Consider the following 11,142-nt stretch of genomic DNA (forward strand, 5'->3'; position numbering starts at 1 on the left):
CCAAACATAGGCCTAGTTTTCTTCATAGAAATTGTTACCTTATGTCTTATGGTCACTCAAATATTTAAATTATAATTTTTCAAGTTTTGTAGAATTAATTATGACCAAATCACTGGCCTAGACTCAGATACCCTGTGTCTTCAAGGTCCAAGTTCAGGTCAGTAGCTTTGACTCAACTTTTAGGGTCCTTTTGTTCATAATTTGAGAACAATAAACGAAGTTGAAGCCCTGTTTCTTAGGGTTCCATATCAGTATGGATCATCCCGATTAGAGTTTCCTAGTGGAAGATATACTATAAACACTATTTTGGGGTCAAGTGTAATTTGGTCAAACTCTAGATTTTGATGTGTTAAATTCTTCTAACCATTTGCCCTAGTTCCTTTGGGTTTTGGGTTTTGGTCAAAAGAGCAATATTGTATACCTATGTCTTGTAAAAAATTTTCCATTTGTTTCATTGCATTTGAATTTTTATTGACCAAGTTATGGCCATTTTGCCAAACTGGTCGGGTAGGCTTATGTCTAGAAAATTCTGGGCAGAATGGTTCTGGTCAGTTTGGTGACCTCATTAGGGCCAGCAATTTCATTTGGTTAGGGGAATTTTTGGGCTTAGTGTTATTAATAAAATTTGTAGTCCTATGTTTCCAATGACACAAAAATCAGGTCATTTGGACCTGTCTAAAGAAAGTTATGGCCAAATGAATATTTGGTCATTTTTCTGGGTTCAATGTTTGGATATCTGGGTTGGGACAATAAATTGGTCAACTTATGGGCAGAATTTGGGCATTTTTTTTTCATGAAAAATGGGGTATTTTGAGTCTAGTTTCATCTCCAATTAGCCTCATACCAATTGGAGCCATACAATTTCAGTTATAAACAATTTTTCACACTGGACTCATAGGTCTGAATTTCCTGCAAAGAACATGCACTCCCAATATTCATTCCTCCTTACTCCCAAACTACAATTTGTCATTCATAGCACTTCAAATGATTAACAATTCATCTCAACATGCTCAATTTCAAGCCATAATGCAAAAGTACCAAATTAGGTTAAAATCCTAACTCAATATTCCCAACACCATAAAATTCTCATCCAATTTAATTTCTAGCACATAAAACCTCATCACATGTTATCACTAACCATTTTAAAACTATTAAAATCATCAATTTCACACCATTTTCATGGCTGCTGAAAATTAAGTTACTACACACTCCAAGTTTTCTTTTAATTTCTTGAAATTTACACTTGAATTAGCATGCCTAAGCTAGTTAAAGAAGGAAGAGACATGTTTAGGCACTAACCTCTTAATGACCACTTCTTGCTCTTGTAGAAACTTTAAAATCCTTCAATTTCTTAACAGCCAAAGTCTTGCTAATGGTGTAGGGTAAGTTTTAATGAAAGGACTTGGGAAAATTATGGTAAGAAAGGGGAAAATTTCAAGCTCAAAAGCTTGAAAAGGGAGAGAGCACCATGAGCATGGTGGACGGCAAGAGGAAGAAGGAGGTGAAGAAAATGATTTACTTGGTCAAACTTATCTTATTTTAACTCCTCTTCTTATCCCTTAATGTGTTTATTAAGTTCCCATTGGTTAACAATTTATTTATGATGTCATAATTTAATTAGCATTTATATTTTCAATTCTTTCTTTTTCCTTTTCTTTTTCTTCATTTCCCATACATAATTTAATGATTTGAATTTATTTTATATATTTTAATCTCTCTTATTTTAACTGACATTTAGGTCAAAATTCAACTCTATGGTTGAAATGACCAAAATGCCTTTATTGAGTGTATCGGTTTATATTTGTCTGTACTAATTAATTAAATTTTCTTAATTTTTTTCTTAGCATTTTTATTGCCTTTTAAACTTCTTAAAGCCTTCAATTTAATTCTATTATTTGTCTCACAAGGTTTTCCCACGAGTCTGGGATTGGCAACTATCTCTGCAGTTGCTTCCCGGTAAGGTCACTCATCGCTGTGACCCCGGCTCGTTTAACTCCTTTGCAATTCATTTCTTTTATTTTTCCTTAATTTTTTTTGGACTTTGTTCAATTAATTTATGCCTCCTCACTCTAGTCGAAGTGTAGTTCCAGACATTCTGACTATCTGAACAGACATTAGTTGTTAGAATAGTAGAATGCTCGGACTACCTAAAGTGAGGGCGTTATAGGAGGCATAGAGATGAATTATTAATTCCGTGGTATGATCTTGAAAAAAAAATGATATATTTTTTGGGAAATTAATTTAATCAAATTTAAATAAAATTTTATTTTGTTTAAATTTAATATGGGCATTTTTTAAATAGACCTAATTAAATTTAATTGGGCTCAATGGGCTTAAGAAAGCCTAGTTAGGAATTTTAAATAGAACTCATTTAATTTATTTTATGAAAATTAAAATAAGAAAATATCTTTTTCCCTCTCCCTCTCCCATACAAACTCTCCCTCCCACTTGGGCCCACACTCTTCCTCACTCCCTATTGATGCCGCTACCTTTCCCTCTCTTTCTATTGGTTGAAATATCTCACTCATATCCCAGTCTTGCCCAAATTCCCCAATCTCAGTTGTTTAAGTTATCTGAACCTTATTATCCTGGGACTCCAAACCTTACCACACATCTTTCCCTCTCTCATGAAAACTCTCTCTCCCATTCTACCCCACTGTCTTTCTCACTCCCTATTGGTATCACCCCCTCTCCCTCTCTTCTTATTGGTTGAAACACCTCACCCATATCCCAGTCTTACCCAAATTCTGTAATCCCAGTTATTTAAATTTTTTGAACCTTATCACCCTAGGACTCCAAACCCTATCACATCTCTCTCCCAAAACCCTATAAATACCCTACTAGGGTAAAAAAAAAATTAAAAGAGGAGGAAAAAAAGAAGAAAAAAGAGGCAGAAAAAAAAGAGAAAGAAAAAGAGAAAAAAAAAAGGAAAAGAGAAAAAAAAAAGAAAAAAGGAAGAGAGGAGGAAAAAGGAAAGATTCAGAAATATTCAAGGCTATTTAGAGATACCTTAGAGCTATAGAAAATTTAGAGATATTCAGAAACTCTTTTAGTTCTTTCTTATTTCTTTTCGTTTCTTTTCTTCAAGAAGATTTTCTTGCAAGATTTCTCGAAGCCCTAAGGTAAGTACCAAAGAGGGCATTTATGTGGAGCTAAACAGGAGTAAGCCAGGGATATCATTGCTATACTAGAAGAAGGTATTTATGTGAAGCTAAACGGGAGTAAGCCAGAGATATCATTGTCACACTAGAAGAGAAGACTCTTTTCAAGGGTAGCTTGCCCCAATGGCAACTATAATTATCAACAAGTAAGTAGCCCTAAATTCCTAAAATAATTGTTGGCATGAAAATATAGTAATAACAGGATTTTTATTTGGTAAATTAAAATTAATTTTATTTTTTAATTTAATCGACTTTGTATGTAATTAATTTAAATAAATACTTGGTAAATTAAAATTAATCTTGTTTGTAAATTAAACTAACCTTGGCATATAAAACAAATTTAATTTAATACTTGGTAATTATAAAATAAATTTGCATGTTAGAAATCTTTATTAGGTTGTGATTATTTTGGCCTTATGTGATATTAGAATAAATTATATATGTACATAATTAATTTAGTTTAATTATCCTTAGGGTAACTTGGTAAAAAATTAATTAATTAGGTTAAATAAAAACTTAAGATTGTTTAAAATTGAATTTGTTTGTAAATTAAATTCTCAATAATAAATTAATTTTATTCATCTGATAAATATCATTTAAATAATTAGCAATCCCATAGATAGGAATTACTTGTGCATGAAAACTGTTTGTAAACAACAACACTTTTGTAAATTACTTGCGTGTGTAGGACTAGAATTGCATTTTTAGGATAAAATTTAATTGACGAATAATAAATAAGAGTTCTAGAAATATTAATAGAGAACTAGCACTCGAATTAATGAGATTAAACCAAGCGTAAGGGGTGCCTAACACCTTCCCCTTACGTACCCCCTATCCCGAACCTAGATATTGGGCTATGATAATGACGGTTGTGGAAACTCTGCAAGGAGTAAGTTGCCATCTATGACCCTAGGAAGAAACACTGAATATGTCCCAGTTATTATCCGGGTGGCGAGTCCTCTCTATCAATGTCTTCATGGCATAAATCCTTAGTACTGTGGTAGTGTTATGGGAAGACGGTACTTACCAGTTATTTGATTCTATTAGAATTGTATGAAGTGCATGTCTAGAAAATGCTGTCTAAGGAGATAGTACTTAAGTAAGACTATTGTGACTCCACCATCTTTCCTGGGCATTACTTGGTGCATTTTTTGTAATTCTAGTTGATGATATTTCACCTCACGCCTTACTACAACCCCCCAGCCTATACTTTTTAGGAGGAATCGTAAAATTTTACATTAATTTTAGATTAATTATGATATATAATAATACTTACATATATAGTAAATCAATTTTTCTACTAATATAAGTGAGAAAATAATTAAAAATTAAATATGGATTTTATATTATAAAAATAATTAAAAAAAATATTTTATATATAAGTGAAAATTAATTTATTAATTAATGAAAAAAGGAAATTATTTAAGAATAGTTGAGAAATTTCCTTTTAAAATAGGTGAAAATTATTTTATTAATTAAGAAAGGAAAAAAAATTAGCTAATAATTAGTAGAGCAATTTCGTATTAAAATGGATGAAAATTAATTTATTAAGTATTTTTAATATTAATTGAAAAGATATTAATTAAGAATGGGAAATCAATTAAAAAAATGATGTACATATTTTATAAAGGTATTTTAGGGTCATTTTACATTCATTTTGCCCTTTTATTTTAGTAATTTATAGCATTTTAGTCTTTAATTTAGTTAATTTGTTAATTTTAATATTTTATATTTGATTTTTAGAATTGTTATGTTTTTAATAGGTTTTAAAGTGAAGTGAAGATAAAACAAGTGCAAATAGAAATGGTTTGATGTGTTTTGAAATCCTAAAGTAGCAAAGAAGTTGAAGAAATTCTGCTTTAAGAGAGACAACAATTTTTTGATAAAGTAACATGAGGAATGTTACTTCATCAGTCGCAGCAAAAAGAAAAGTTAAGGGAGACAGTAATTTTTTGATGAAGTCACATGCCACATATTACTTCACTAGTTTTTGCATGTTGAAATCTAACATGGTGCGTGTTACTTAACAGATTTTTATGCTAACTATGATTATTTTTTATACCTCACCACTTATATACATTTTGTCCTAATCCTTTTTTAACCTATTTTAGGATAGATTTTGGGAGACATATAAATATATCATTTTCTTCATTTAGAACGGGAAGCCAAAAAAGGAAAAGAACAAGCCGTAAAAAAAATTGAAAAGAGAATAAGAGGAAGGGAGAGAAAGAGATCACAACAAAGAGAAGAAAAGGAAGATGCCATTATTAGATTTTCTCCTGCAAAAGTGAAATTGCAATCGCAAATTTTCTAGGTTTTGAGACTTTTTTTGTGACACCCCTTACTCGTCTACAGTGTAGCCGAACAAGATATGCCACCTAGTGTGCCGGAGCACCAAATCACATTTCAATTCAATTTTACCTTTTTTTACTTATTTATTTATAATTTTTTATTAATCTAAATTTTTTCGCAAATTTTATAGAAAATCCGGCAGAGTGTCGGATGTAAATTGAAAAAATAGTTCTTCTGAATTTGTTAAAAATACTTCCAATAAAATCATCACATCATTCTCAGTCTACCACCAATATATTCTCAACAATTTCTCAAATGATTTCAGTATCTCAAAATTAAATTCAATTCATATCACAGTCAACTCAATGAGAAATGCTCACATTTATTACTGAACATAGTTCATAGATAATTACATCAAAAACATAATTACATGAGTTTATAATATACATTACAAAAATTTACAAAATACAAAATACAAAAATTTCAAAAGTCGCCTAATGTCCTACCAAATGCACTGCAAACGTGAGGTGACTCTGGACTCTGTGTGCAGATCTGAAAGCTCACCCAGTATGAGTTCCTGCTGGACTCCCCAGCTATGTCTCCAATACCTGCGCGTGGCAAAAGCGATGCGCTAAGCAATTCTGCTTAGTGGTGACAATATAAAATAAAATAACTAAAATAACATAAATATGCAGAATGTATGTTTACATTTTAGATAAACTTAATTTCTGGCATTTATTGTAGTATTATTCAATTAAAATTTTTGTAAGATTCATTATCATTGCCCGAGTAACCCATACTAGTCAACTGGACTGGATAAACGGGTAAACTGGCATTAGGTACTAAGTACCTCGGACCATCACACCATCAGTCACATTGTGTCTCTCGGTGTGCAACAGAACAGCTAATAAGCTGTAATAATCATCAAGGATAAAATTCAAGTATAATGACTCAATTAACATAGCCAAAGGCTATTTTATCACAAAATGGCACGTGAGGCCATTAAATAGAGAATGGCATGAATCCATATGCAGTACTGCTAACATAACCCTATTAGCATGCCAACCTATCCAAACCAATCTTGCTAGGTGTACTAGGGCATGTTACACTCTTAAATTATACAATTCTTGAAATTCAAGTTTAGGTGTTACTATTCAATTCATTAGTCAATAAAAATGTTGACTTTTACATGGACAATAAGTACATTGGTTTTAATACTCCCAACATACCACATTTTGCATTCTAAAATTGTTGGTATTGGTTGCCAATACCATTTCTAAGCTTAATGTTAATTGTTCAAAATTTTCAGATTTCAAGCTTTGTGTTTACTGTTCTATTAGTCATTTTTGCAGTGGAAATTTGGCAAAGTGGTCCACATGAAAGTTGTTCCTTATTTCATCTAGTTATATTTCTTTTTTTGAATCACTCCATTTGGAGTTTTGTAACTCAAGTTATGGCCCAAAAACCACAATTGGCCGGATTACAAATTTTCTAGATTTTCTGGACTAACCAAATCTATAGTATTTTGAGCAGTGACTGCAGGTCACTTTTTTAATATGTTATGGTCATAATTTGGGTTAGGTTTCTTCATGAAAGTTGTAGGTATATATCTCAGATTATTGTTGGTAAAATTTCAGGTCAATTAGACCTTTCTACACTGAGTTATGACCAAATGACTAAACACTGTTTATTTGGTCATTTGCCCAGGCAGAATGCAAGTCACCCGGATTAGGGCAATCTTTAGGTCAACTTGTTTTGGTTTTATGGGCATGGTTTCTTCACCAAAGTTGTGCAATTATGTGTCTAGTTTCATGTCCAATTGGCCTTGCACCAATTGAACCTTTACAACTCCAGTTATTGCTGCCCAAACCTGCTGGACTCATGCCCAGTCCTGCAGGTCTCCAAGGGCAGCCACACTAAACTCAATTCCCACTACACAAACCACTTCATTTTTTATTCACACACAATCAAATGGTCACTAATTAACCATTAAAACCTACTTTCACCATCACATGATCAAAGTCTCATTTTCATCCCAAACCCTAACTCAACTATCTCAAACCATGCATTATAACTTGCATTTCATTACTCCACTTAAGAGATTAATACTAAGGGTAGCCATACTACCATTTTAGCTCCATGAAAATCATTAAAATCTTACCACAATGAAGGCTGCTAAAAATATGGGATGGGCATACACATAGTATTTATTAAATTTCTTTGTAATTTTGCACTGAATCATACTCCTTAAACATGAATTTAAAGAGAAAATCAAGTTTAAGTCACTAACCTCTAATGGAGTGAAATTGCAACTTGCTAGGGTTCATCTTTTTCTTTTCTTTTTGCTCCCAAAAGATTTACCAAGATGAAAGAACAAGAATTTGTGTTGGGAACTTAGGCTTTAGTTGAGTGAAAACTAAGAAAATCAAGCTTGTAAAGCTTGGCTATGGTGGACAATGGGAGAAGAGGGAGATGGCAATGAAGAAGGATAAGGTTTTCTGATTTTTTTTCTTTTTTTTTTCTACCCATTAAGTCTTTTTAAACAATTTAGTGCCATGTGTCAACATTTGATTGGGTGGGAGAATAGTAATGACATCATAATGATGTCAAAATCCTCATTTTTTCTCATTTTCTATCATTTTCTTGTCTATTTAATTTCAATTAAAATTTTAACAACATTTATTCATATTTTATGTCATATAAATTATTTACATAAATGGACAAGTTGGTTAAAAATCATCTCTAAAGACGAAATGACCAAAATACCCTCCGTTTGGCTTAACGAGCCAAAATTGTTTGTACCGATTGAAAAATTTTTTCTAAGCATTTTCTTGGCATTTTAATGCCATAAGAACCTCAATGACCCTTCTCTGGAGTCTCAAAAATTATTTTATAATTTTTACCCTGGGTCTAGGGTTGCTAACGGCCTTCACCGTCACTTCCCCTTCGGGTTACTTATCCCTAGGGTTTCGGCTCGTTTAACCTTAGTTTATTTGGTTTCTAAAAACTTTCCTTGATTTTTATGAGCATTATTTAGTCTCTTTATAACTCCCCACTTTAGTCTAATTATAATTTCAAACATTCTAACTGCCCGGACTGACATTGGTCACCTGAACAGTAGACTGTACGGACTAGCTAAAGTGAGGATGTTACATTCTTCACATGAGTTTTTCTACTCTTAATTCCATTTCATGTTTCTTTTGCTTATTTTGATAGTTTCCATTATAAATATCATTATGAGTAAGTAGATTTTCTAAAAGTTCAAAGTTGGGATGTAATTTTTTGAATTAATTTGTGGATTTGGATGGGTTTTATTTAGATTTATGATATGTATGAGTTTTGATTCATTCCTTCTGTACTTTATTAACTTGCTTAGTATTAGATCCCATTGGGTATAATTTTTAATCTTTGATTGAAAGACCGAGAGGTGAAAATCATTGATAGATAATCAAGGTTTTATACCTAATTATCTATTGTTAGAGATAAGCTAGGGATTAAGAGGATTTATTGGTTGATTAAAAAGCGTAATGGGTTTTGGGTAAATCAAACATCGTACAAGAGTGGGGTTTAATTCTCTTAAAACACTTTTTAGTTTGCTCGATAAAGAAATCAAAGCAAATTAGAAATAGCCACCTTTAAACCACAGATTTTTTAAATATTTGATGAACCTAGCCAAATCCCATTTGGTTTAAAGTATGAACCCCAACTCTGGAATCACTATTATCATTAATTGACCTTTGTTCTTGCTTACCCATTGCTTATTTTCTTTATTTTTCATTTAAATTACTGCATTTAGTTTAGATTAGGTTTCATATATATTTTCATTAGTCTAAATAATCAAAACAACTATAATTTAGTATTTAAACACAATTCCTAGTGGGAACAATATTCTACTAATCATTTTATTACTTGATATGCACTTGCAGGAAATACATATTATGTTTTTAGCGTCGTTGCTGGAGATAAGCTGGTTGTTTGGTTAATTTAGGCACTTTCTTTTTAACTTTTATTTATTATTACTTTATTTTGTGTTTTCTTTTGAATTTTTTTTTAGGTTCTTTTGTGTTATTCTTTTTAATTTTATTCTTTTATATATCTAATTTTGTTTCTATTTGTCTATCTTGTAAGGTACATTAAAATGTTTCATTATCAAGTCTTCACAAGTTTTGTTCAATATCATTTGTAACCTTTTTACATTGCTTGGAGAAGATTCAATGACTTGATAGAGAGACTTCCTCATCATAACCTTTCATATCAGTCTCTAATTCTTTGTTTCTATGATGGTTTGGATGAAGCGATAAGAAATTGAGTAGATAACGAAGCTAGGGTAACTAGTGATTACATTCTTCAAAGAGGTCATGAGGACACCATTTACCTATTGAATGACATGGCATATTTTAATTACCATTGGCAATGTACTTGGAGTCACTAACACACCCAACACCTCTACTAACCAATATTTCACACCAACCATCTGAGCTTTAAGAAGAGAATGGAGTGTTATTTGAAGAGATGGCAACTAAATTAGATGATTTTGAGAAACCAATAGAGAAAAATAAGCCATCAATCAATATGATGAGGAAGCTTTATGAGGAGGAATTAAAGAAGCAAGGTGGCAACACTGAGATGAATTATGAAAAAGCTTCATGGGAATCTGAATGTGTAAAAGAAGTAGAACTTAAATTGGAAGGCGAAAATTCCTTTGAAGTTGAGTTAATAGTAGAGTTCCCACAAGAAAAGGAGTTGGAAGAGATATTAATGAATGAAAAAATTATTGAAGTAGAGTCTAAAGTTCAGGAAAATAACTCCTTTGTAGTTGAAGGGTTATCAGAGGATTTGAAAATAAATTAGAAGAGAAATTGGTGGATGATGAAATTGATAAAACCATCAATTTGAGCTCATTGATGGTTTTTACACGTACACCACTGGAAAGACCCTTTTCTCTCATGGACATCTCTTTCACCATCTTATGTTCTTTATGAGCTAAAGCAATTTCCATTCAAAGCAAATGATTCCATTTTAGAGTTAAATGTAAAGCTTTTTCAGATATTGCCAATCTTGAGGGCATTCAGAGTCAAGGCCCATATGTGGTGTTATACAACACTTACTATGGGCATTGACCACTATTTGATATGCAATTCTATAAAGGTCAAGCTAATGACCTAAAATTAGCAATCTTTGGAAGGCTCTCCAAAACTTTCTTTTAGTAGTTTTTAGAATTTTTATCTTTACTTGTACCTCATTTGACTCAAACGTGACATGAATTTCTTTCTTGCAGATCAATTGTGAATTTTGGGCAATTGTGTTTAATGGATAGGGCAAATGCAATATAGGGAAGACTTTGGGCTTTTCTCCATCTACTGTATTTTATTTTTCAATATTTAGTGTTGATCTCTTCAAAGTTGTCTTTAGTGAGTCAAATTTTGCATTAATTTGTGTTTTCAAATTTGTTGTACTAGTGGAGCATTGTTTAAGGTCATTTGAAGATGCTGAGTTTAAATCTTATAGTGGGTTAATTATTGCTATCTCATTATGCAAGGTTGCATTGCTAATGAAGGTTTTTTGCAAATTCTTCTATGAACAGTAAAAAATTTTGCTGCATAATTCATTTTCTGGTTGTTTACTTGATATATGACTTGATTTTGTATGATGGGACTAAATCTGCTGCTGAATTCATTTTATGGTTCTT

This window comes from Hevea brasiliensis, chromosome 5 (assembly GCF_030052815.1).
Source record: "Hevea brasiliensis isolate MT/VB/25A 57/8 chromosome 5, ASM3005281v1, whole genome shotgun sequence".
NCBI lineage: Eukaryota > Viridiplantae > Streptophyta > Magnoliopsida > Malpighiales > Euphorbiaceae > Hevea > Hevea brasiliensis.